The sequence below is a fragment of the Pinus tabuliformis genome, chromosome 1_1, assembly GCF_031772625.1.
Source record: "Pinus tabuliformis cultivar Carrire ecotype Pingquan chromosome 1_1, CPIR1, whole genome shotgun sequence".
NCBI lineage: Eukaryota > Viridiplantae > Streptophyta > Pinopsida > Pinales > Pinaceae > Pinus > Pinus tabuliformis.
In genome coordinates, this window is record NC_142297.1 from 666,816,585 (window position 1) to 666,828,177 (window position 11,593).

Below are 11,593 nucleotides of genomic sequence, written 5' to 3' on the forward strand. Positions count from 1 at the left end.
TTCGCAAATAGGTTAATTTTCCATGCCTTTTCCACAAACAAATTTTGTTAATTTCCATTTTTTCCAAAAAAAATTTGCCCAAATTTTATAGTATATAATTATTTTACCTTAAAAATCGCCAAAATTTTATATAAATACTACATAAAATTATTAGAAATTTGAATATTTTTACAAAAATATGGCCAAATATTTTACAAATTGCATATCATAGACTAGTGAGATTCACCAATGTTTCTAAACTTTAAGATAAATTTCTATTCTTAAAAGTTTCCATGACCCCCACCCATTGACTTGAGGAACCAATAACCCCCAAGTCATTCGCTCTAAATACAACAAAAATAATCTTGTCACCCTCTTTTAAAGTATCCATTATAACAATCTTCTTATCCTTTTTCATAACACTCTTGATATTAACTTGCTAAGAAAAGAACTTACGTCATGTCCATTTTGTTGGGGCTCAAAAATGTCATCCACTTTCACCTTAACCCTACATTAAGTAACAATTTTCATGATCATATGGGTTTAGCATTATATTTTCCAAAGTCATTTATTTGAAGTGTTTTAAGCGAATTTGTGATTAAATATTATAAAATTAACATGTTTTCATATATACATGAAAGCGGTATAAGTTTTATGATATTGTAGTCCTACTTGGAGCTTCTAGAAGGGTCCTACTTGGCCTCCTAAATACAAATTCGAATTTCAAGTTCCAACTCATGAACATTTGTGGAGTAATTATAGAAGATGAGGATCATTATTTATGCATATTCAAAGGAGAAGAATCATGGATGAGAGGATTTTGAGAGGATATGTATCTCACATTTTTAGGAGATTGGTTGTAAGCACATGAGATAAATGTGGATTTAGGAGAGATATGAGGGATCTGCATTTATTGTTTAGTCATCCTCAGTTTTTGTATAAATAGGGGTGCATCCTTCAAGGGAACCCATATATCTATCTATGTATTATATTATTCCAATCAATAAAATAGTTCAGTCCAAGATTCTCCAGCGTATTGTTAAATTGAAGATGTGATGGTAATTTGGTGTGCTTGCTGAGGAATGGAGGGTCCCCATCAACCATACTTTGCACATCCTTGTACATTGGTAACAAAGTATAATTTCGTTATCTTATTTCTTTTCATGCAAGTGTGCTTTCTATTATGCAAATGTGAGTGTGATTTCCTTTCAATAAGAGTGCTTTCAATTCTATAAGTGTGGTGTGATTTTCATTTATGCAAGTGTGATTTTAGTTTCTCTATGTTTGGTTTGGATTATATTAGATTAGATTGATTTAATTTATTAGTTTTAATTGCATTTATATGAATCTAATCTGAAAGATAACCACCTAGTACATATAGTACAGGTATACCTCACCAGTTTACGAAACCCCGTGTTGACAATTAAATGACAGGGATTTAACTAACCATTAAATCACCCAACATTTTGGCACCGTTGCCGGGGAGTTATACATAGGTTTTTATTTTGAAATTTATAAAACTCATTATAGTTTCATTCATTTTTAGTAACATGTTAAAATCATTTTTCATATTAAATTTTAATTTTTTTTCAAATTTTTTTGTACTAATCTGTGTGTGCAACAGGAATTATCAGCCAGTTGGAACAATTCACAGACGATTAAAAATGTTCTTCTTTCTTTAATTCCTAATTGCATTATCTAAGCAACTGGTATTTCATGCTTTTATTATTTTTAATGTACATTTTTCTAACCTTAGCATGAATATATTTTTTATCCTGTTACACACATGGTTACACTAGAAATATGCATACACTTGATCAATTCTTCTATTTCTAGTAGAGTATAATAGGTGATGCTTTTAATTTTTTTATGTTAGATTTCATTTTGTTTTCAATTTTATTTTATTGGTGGTGCAGTAAGAGCCACCCATCTCATTAATAATTTGCAGGAGGTTGAAGAAAGGGAAGAAATGTTTGAGAAAAGAGGAGATCATATAGAGCTTTAAGAGCCACAATCTGAATTTAGAGATCAAATCCATGTTTTTTCTATTTTAAATTTCACATTCCAATTGAATAAAAAGATTTAATATTGTTGAGTATGCTCTCTTCTTGCGCTCTATGCAATCTGGAAGATCAGAAAATGTAATTGAACAAAGTTAGTTTTAGAATTTTCCAATAAAAAATCTAAAAGAAATCTAAAATCACAATAAAAATTACAACTACATATCTTTATAAAGCTCAAAAATCCAAACTGACACTTCCCTGGATCCATCACTATCAAAAACCCCTATTTTGACTATTTGTGCACCTCATTTGGTTAAAAATTGAGTAGGATATGAATGTTTTAAGTTTCTACCCAATTCTGTTGTTAACGAGTCTACAAATCGACCCAAACTTGGTCAATGCACTCGGAAATCATGAACGATGGGAGAATCTAACCTTACCAGCCAACGAGAAAATTTGTAGGACGATTAAAACCGCCCCCAAGTCCTCTGCACCTATGGTCATATTGCGCTCCATGGGACCAAGGGCTAGGGCTTAGCCTTGACCCATCCCTAAAAATGACGCACACTAATGTTTAAAAAGTGTTTTCGAGGGTTATTTTAACAAGAAGTAATATAGTGGAGTTGGTTAAGAGCTATTATTCATGAATAGTAGGTCTTTGTTTTGATTCTCATGGAGGCCATTCGACCTTCAATGCAATTTTGGAAACCACGAGGATGCCATGTGGCAACCAATGGTTGGTCCACATGGCACTTCCTCGTTGGGCCATCTCAACTACCCGTTGACCAACATAAATTTTCCACGTGACAAGTTTCAACCTCGCATTGGTCGATGAGGCATAGTCAACTTGCACAGTAAACTTGCCACGTCAGTGTATGGACTGCTTACTGGGCATACCTGCAAACTCAAAATTTCAATTTTTTTAGTTGTTTCCTAAAACGATCAGAATGTGATTCCGGGAGCATCCGAAGTCGAATTTTAATGAAATGAAGTGTGTTGGATTCATAATGATGAGATATACGCTTTCGCATTGGTTTCAAGCTGATCAAAGAATTTTGAATTTTGAGCATTTCCTTGATCCACAGGATCATGGACAAGGATGAAGCACTAAATAAAAAGGAAAAACGTAGTTACAGACTTCAACCTGCATAAAATCTTTTAAATATTAAAAATATAACTCTAGTAATTAAAAAACCCGTCATTTGAGTCTAATTGCAGGTTGTAAAAGTGGCAAGACAATGCAAGGATCTATGTTTTTGGTAGTTGCATAATCGACACAATTTAGTAGCTTATACAAAATTGGTTTATGATCTATTATCAAAACATTAAGTATATGGAGAAGAGGTCTCAAGCTCAAAATTGGTAAGAAATAGGTAAAAAATCTTTTAATTTTTCCTGAATTTGTTCCTTGAATTTGTTTTAGTACTACTATTTTTGAGTTTTTTTTTGTGTATATATCAGATGAAGAGAGACTGATCACCTCTCTCTCGATAGAATTACATTCTATTGCAGAAAAAAGTGCTAAGTTTTTGCAGGTTCCAGACACGATGAAAGAATATCACTATATGATTATTTCATGCTAAATTAGATCCATTACACCATTGCTACTAAACAAAATACCAATTTTAACAACACTAGTCATTATAAGCCTGCAGATGATCCATAATTATCCATCTCCCTACTACCAAAAACTCATTTCCTTCACAATTGTCATACTTCCCTGCCTCATTTTCATTCACTATTAACCCAGAAATAAAAGTCATTCAGCTCCCTTACAAAGTTGGTTCACCCCATTTTCCTCTTCATTCATGTCAAATAAACCCTACTCCAATGCAAAATTTTCATCCATAGTCCTTTAAATTATTATTGTACACTCGTGTTAGAGGATGGAGGATTCATTAAGGCCTCCCTTCTAACAAGTTTTGACACATCGACTCTGACACATCATCTGGGATCAAAACTAGATATATTTGAAGTATCTTGATGCTTGCATGCCTTAATGGAAAGTTCTCTCGCCAATAAACAATGGGAATACATCAATGTACCCTGTTTGTTAGATATTCTAGGTAACTTGACTTCGACACATCTATCCATACCTAGTAAGATGTACTTAGGCATCTTGACTCTCATTGACATCAATGGTGAGTAGTCTCATGTTGGTTAATGGAATTCATTAATGGCTAGCAATCCAAAAAAAAATTCTATGTTCGACATCGACACATCTATTCACATAGATAAGGATTATGCCATCAAATGAGAACAAATGAAGACTACATGATTTCAACATTTTGCAATAGGACTCAATTCAACATCCATAGCAAATAAAGATTCCAATCTCATCCTCAATTCATACAACCAAGGGAAAGAAGAAGCAGATCAGATCATTTTACTTCATATTCCACGATCCAACAACAACAACCACACTCTTCTATATAGATAACTTGTCCACTTTTCAGGTAAGTGAAGGTATGTAATTTTCTAATTTTTAATCATGTAATTCCTTAAATGATAAAATTGTGATTTTGGAAAATCCCTCACCACATTCATATTCATTCATATTCCCTTTCTCATTTGCAAGAAAACTGAAACAACCTTTAGTTGGGGGGAAGGGATATTCATATTTCATGTCACATGTGGTGTGCTTGCTGAGGAATGGAGGGCCCCCATCAACCACAGTTTGCACATCTTTGTACATTGGTAACATAGTATATTTTGTTATTTTATTTCTTTTCATGCAAGTGTGTTTTTACCTTCAGCAAGTGTGCTTTCAATTATGCAAGTGTGGGTGTCATTTCCTTTTAGTAAGAGTGCTTTCAATTATATAAGTGTGGTGTGATTTTCATTTATGCAAGCGTGATTTTAGTTTCTTTATGTTTGGTTTGGATTGGATTATATTAGATTGATTTAATTTCTTAGTTTTAATTACATTTAGATTAATCTAATATGAAAGATAACCACCTAGTACATGTAGTACATGTATACCTCGTCAGTTTACAAAACCCCGGGTTGACAATTAAATGACAGGGATTTAACTAACCATTAAATCACCCAAAAAATTTCTTGGTCAAATCGTTGCAAAATAAACATTTATTTTGAATATGTCCATTGTTTTTGCAAAACTAACATCTCACAGGGATGCCTTCATAGCCCAACATTTGAGCTTTCTCTACTACCTTTGAAACAAAACTAATCTCTTCAAGTAACCCTCCTTTGATGAACATACAAATGAGAACCCATGGAAACACCCTCATGGGATAGATTTTCTTCTGTTATATTTAAAAAATAACATAGCTTCTCCCTGATAGCCCACAAGACCATAGTGTTACAATAATGTATAGCCATAATAGTCTCACCAAGATGAGCATCTTGTCCCTAAGAGCGTGACGAGACTTGAAAGAATCCGACCAACCCTTACGAATAAGCTCATATTTTTTGAAGAACTAAGGACATAATACAAAAATCTTATTCATTATACTTCCAAAATGAATGTAAAGAATCCATAGGTCAAGTGGAGAAATACACCCAATTCCTGATTATCACTGTTGTCCATATAGCTCCAATCCTGGAACTAGTTTTGATATGTGGGGCTTTGGCTTATAAAAATACACTATCAAATATATTTGTGCAAGATCCATGCTACATCCATTAACCATTCCATAGGGAATTACAACTTAAGAGAATCAATTGTAGACACACAACACTTCCTACCCTTGGAGAAAAACCCTTGAAATTCTAACCCTTGAAACTCTAAGTCATCTACCTTCTCTACCATTAATTCGCTCTCACTACATACAAGTCCACTCATTATTCACACACACACAAAATTTAATATAATTATTTTTCATATTGTCTTACACTTTCTCTTAGATTTCCCTTCTTATACTCGCATTTGATCTAAGTTTCAAAGTGTTTGTCACATGTAATCTTCTTGACCTTTTAAGTCAACAAGCCTATGGTGATCTGTGAACATTTTTGTAGATGCTTTAAGAGCATAGAAATAAAATGTGAAAGAATTCCTTGTAATCTCTTACTTTCTTAAGGTCTCATAGACGACTTAGTTAATCATCATCATCACTATAAATATTTTTATATTGATTTATATTTTAAATAAAGAATTTTATCATTTGTCTCATGAATATCGTTTGTATCAAATTCCAAGGCTCTATGTTAAATTAAATCAATGATCAAATTTTAAGTCTTAAATTCAAGTTTAAAGATAAAAGAAAAGTAAAATATTATAAAGAGGTGATTAACCTAATGCAAAAGATCAAGTGTTTTTCGTCAATTTTTACTTTTAAAAAAAATCAATATTATGAAATTGACAAGTAATTTCCACTATTTCAGAGTGAAACACGTAGTTAAACAATTCTAAAATGGCACAGTCTAATTAATCAAAGTTGTGCCATTTTGGTTGGAAATAGATTTTTTTTTGTGACATCGTGAATTTTATTTTTTAAAGTGCATATTTTAATGCACAAATGGATTTAGCATTCTGAAAAACCTAAGACACTCATATTATACGGATTATAAAGCTCAAGCTTACTATTATAGGAAATTCATAATAAATTTCAAAAAAAATTCACTGAGAAAAATAAAAAATATGAAAAAGGAGTTCAATTTTGAAAAATGTTTAAATCTATTGAAGGACACCAATTTTGATGATGAAGATTGTAATACATTTTTTACTAATATGTATAGTTTTGATGGGTAGCTCAAGAGGTTGAAACCCCCCTGCCAATTCATTGTCCCTTTGTCATGAGGCATAAGTTCAATTCTCCTTGAGTCCATCAGGGTCAAGTTCCTTGTCCTCCTACGAAGAATTGAATCCAAGTTATCATTTTCGAAAGAAATACGAAGCACGTATTAAATGACCACCCACCTAGACATTTATACATTTCTTCAGGGGAAACTAAATGGATTTCTACGTTGCAAAAAAAGTGACGACCCCCCAACTTGGTTATACTGAGAAAGTAGAGAATGCCTTTGCAAGTGGGAACGAATCATGATGCATCCATTAAATTGCAGACCCTCTTATAAATGACACACAATTGTCACTCACTCAAGCAACTCTTTCACAAGAGCCCGACCAAGTTAGGGGTGGAGATGCATGAATTTGTGGACCTCGTTGATACACCTCTTGCTGGCCATTCACAATGTTATCGATTTCATTGTAGCTTTCAACACACTTTAAAATGAGAGTGAGTGCTTAGGTAAAAATCATTATTGATAAATTCGGAGTTAAACTTTCATTCTGTTAGTGAGAACTAGATATGTTTCATCATTAATTTCCTTAGTGTTACCCTCCCTTACATAATCTTATTTCTCTTATCTCTGCATTCATAATAATGACTCCACATTTTCTTCCGCCTCAACCTTTAACTTTGTGTCTCAGCATAGAAATTACAACAATGATGTTTTTATAAATCATTGTGGCACACGCATTAAAATAAATTCACCATCCATTTGTACCACCAACTTCTTTCTCGTGGATTCAGAGTCTTTCTTGACCAACCACAATTGCAACAAGGAGAAAAAAAAATCTTTTGAAATGAAACTAATCTCTGTAGGAAGCCTTCCTTTGATAGACCTACATGTGAGAAACCATGGAAACACCCTCATGGGATAGAGTTTCTTTTGTCGAATATAAAAAATAACCCAATTTCTCCTAATAACATAGGAGACACCACTGCTACAATAACATATTGGGAGTCCTAATGGTCTTACCAAAATTTTTAAGAGTATAATGATCATATTACAATAGTGTAATAGAGGTCCCAATGGTCTTACCAAAATTCTTAAGAGTTTAATTGTTGTGAAAAATCTATCACTACAGCAACTGATTTACTTTTCCTACTTACTTCATCATAAGTTATTCATGAAATTACTTCAACAAACATTAAAATAAATATTGTTGTAGATATCACATCGTAATGCAGAAACAAAAATATGCACACGTTGACACAGTTATTTTGGACTAATGTCCCCAGAAAAACCCAATGTGGGAAAACCGGTGTAGCAAGGGAGGATTTTATTATTCATCAATTTTCTTGTACAACAGGGTGCCAAACTGGCTTACCCACAGATAGACAAACTTCCAGCACTTTCCTAAACCCAACATAGGCCCTATTGGCCTCTGCTACAACCTGAAACGCTCTGCGTCAGCTTGAAACCCTATGTGTCAGCTTACTAAGGCTCTGCGCAGCCTCTCTATGCCTCTGCATCACTCCTGCAGCCTCTGCGTGGATGACGCGGGCCCTTCTAGCTCTGCACAGTCTCTCCTACCTCTGCATGGATTCCTCTGGTTCTGTGTCTGCCTCTTCTATGCTAATCTCCAATCTCTTTGTTTCGTACTTGTTGCCTCATGACTGCTCTCTAGACCACTGGTTCAATTTCTCAGCAAATCCCACTCCAGAAATTGAACTGACTAGTCTCCCTCAGTGTGTTCTCCAAGTGCCCCTCAAGCCTACTCTTATACTTCTTCTGTTGACATTTCAACGGCTAAGATTAAGTCCCTAATCAACGACTAAGATTAGATCTGGCTTGATCCATGTCTTTTGGACCATTCTAACACAGATTCATATTAAGACACATTAATACTTTATTTTCCCTAAGTTTAGACTTTGGGACTCCATTAAAAATATTAATTATTTTAATATCTCTTGATCTGTTTAGAATCTGCCCAAACCCTTTCTGGGTATTGGAGATCTCATGTGCCCCAACCTCTCCACCGATTTTCGTGGCTAGAGCACATCCAATGCTACCCAAAATAAACACTCCCCTTAGCGAGGACTGTGCTCTAACAATACTCCTCACTAAGTATTACTCTGATCATCCGGCATCGGTACCTGTGCTGATGTTAGGCCTTCCTGCCCAACATCCTCTGCACTGTTGCCACCTGTACTGCTGCTCATGGTTCTGCCACTTCCACTGCTACATCTGTACGACAACTTCCTCTACATCCGTGTTGTTGCTGGTCCTTTCTCCCAGCACTGCATCCGCACTACACCTCCTCTCATCATGTTGCATTGTGCTGCCCACTGCTGCACAGCATCCTGTATTGTTGCCCATGGTTCTGCCACTGCCATTGCTACATCTGTACGACAACTCCCTCTGCATCTGTGCTTCTGTTGGTCTTTTCTTCGAACACTGCAACTCCCTTTGCATCTGTGTTGTTGTTGGTACTTTCTCCCAACACTTCATTTGCACTGCAACTCCCTCTGCATCTGTGTTGTTGTTGGTCCTTTCTCCCAACACTGCATCTGCACTGCAACTCCCTCTTCATTCGTGCTGTTAACACACTACTTCTGAAAGGGTTTCTTTACCATCCCCATCTTTTCCTTGAAGTAGTCAAATTTTGACTTTCTAAGGGTCTTGGTGAGGATATTTGCCACTTTTTCCCCTATAGGAGTGTAGCTCAACTGTACAGCTCCACGTTGGACACAATCTCTGACAAAGTGACACCAGATATCAATATGCTTTGACCTATCATGAAATACTAGATTCTCAGAGAGTTTGATGCAACTCTGGTTATCACAAATGATCCTGGTTGCCTCCATATTTCTTTTTAATAGGTTTACCAACAATTTTCTAAGCCATATGGCCTCACACAAAGTTGTGCTTGATGCCATATATTCTGCCTCAGACGAGCTCAGAGCCACAGAATTTTGTTTCCTACTACACCACGAGGTTATTCCTGATCTAATGTTGAAACAATACCCAGAGGTACTTTTCCGATCCACTGAACTTCCTGTCCAATCTGCATCAGTAAATCCACTCAACCTGGTATCCTTCCCCTTATTGTACAAGAGCCCATAATCAACTACTCCCTATAAATACCTGAGGACATGTTTGGCTACTACCTAGTGAGCCTTCTTTGGTTCCACCATGAACTGGCTAAGGGTGTTGACAACGTAGCAAATATCTAGCCTAGTATTGACTAGATACATTAGGGACCCTATGAGCTATCGGTATAGGGTGGGATCGACATCCTTGTTTTATGATGCATCAATCTTCTTCCAGTTGGTGATCATTGACGTAGCCATAGGTCTACAGTCTCCCATCTCGAACCTTTTCAGAATTTCTATAGCATACCTTCCTTGCCCAAGGAATATTTCTCCTTTCTGCTGCCAAACTTCCAACTCTAGAAAATAATGCATTCATCCCATATCCTTCATATCGAACTTTGTGGCTAAATTCTTCTTACAGTCTTCAATGAGTCTGGATGAATCTGCCAGGAAGAGATCATCCACATATAATACTAAGATAAGTGGCTCGCTCTCTACGACCGGATAGTAAAGATTCAGATCTGCATCACTCTTGACAAACCCCATCTTCTACAAGCAGCCATTTATTCGACCATACCACGCTTTTGGTGCATACATGAGACCTCTTCTTATGAGTTTCAAAGCCCTCTAGTTGTTCAATGTATACTTCTTCTTCTATTACCCCATTCAAAAATTTCATCTTGACATCCATCTGATGGATCTCCCCTCCCATCTGGGCTGCAAGAGATAACACGGTCCTAATAGATGTATACCTGGCTACTGGGGTGAAGGTTTCCTCATAGTCAATCCCTTCCTTTTGAGCATACCCCTTAGCCTGATCCAGGTGGATGTTGGTGGCCACCCACCTATCCCATTTGGACCCCCACAACTGTCTCTTCAGCTTTTTCAGTTTCCTAAATTGTAGCACAGTTTACTATTTTTAGCAATTTTTCGGGTCCTGAACTTCCGGAGCTGTTTTGAGGCCCTAAACGACGTTTTTTTGGGAATCTGGGGCAACATGGGGCCATGGACCAATGTTGCCTCCCAAAGTGGTAGTACTCAGATAGATCTTTCTAACGAGCTATCGTACGCGTCAAACGGAGATCGTATGCCAAAGTTACGACCCCGGGAAATTGATGTACCAATTTACCCAAACAGGGCCCACAATTTGGCGTTTCATCTTCTAGGGTTAGGTTTCGGGATGTGAAGGGTTTTCCATTGTTTCTCAACAATAAATAGGCCTTCGAGCCTCATTGTAACACAGTTCGAAACAGTTCAGAGGCATGTAGCCATCACATCTCTTCTCAGAGATAAGCTACCATCACCCTAGCTGGTTTATTTCCATTTCTGGTTGTAAGCATATTTCAGTATTTTCCATTAATGAAATGAAGTATTATTTCCGCTGCATCTTTGTGTATATGGTTATCTCTGTAATTTGTTGCGTTCCTGTTTAAATCCGGATCAGTGGTATCAGAGCAGTCTGCTTTTTCTCTGTTTTTCTTTGCATGTCCCCAACGAGGTCGGGGTATAAGGAGTTAGGGCTTGAACTGGTCGAACCATTGCAAGACCAGCCTCGCAAATCCTGACGGCCTCCCATGGCGGATGAGAAGAAAGACGAGGGGGCAGGAGATCCTATCAAAATCTTGCTCGAAGAAGCGCTCGAGCGGCAAAGGAACGCGATGATGGATAGCTTTGCGCAGATCCTTCAGCGGCTACCCAGAGGCGACGCATCGGCTTCCAACAGCGACTCTGGAAACGCTACGCCGTTTAAGGTACAAGTTAATTTTGAAATCCCCATCTTCGAGGGTCGAATAGACGCAGATGCCGTAGATAAATGGTTAAATCTGC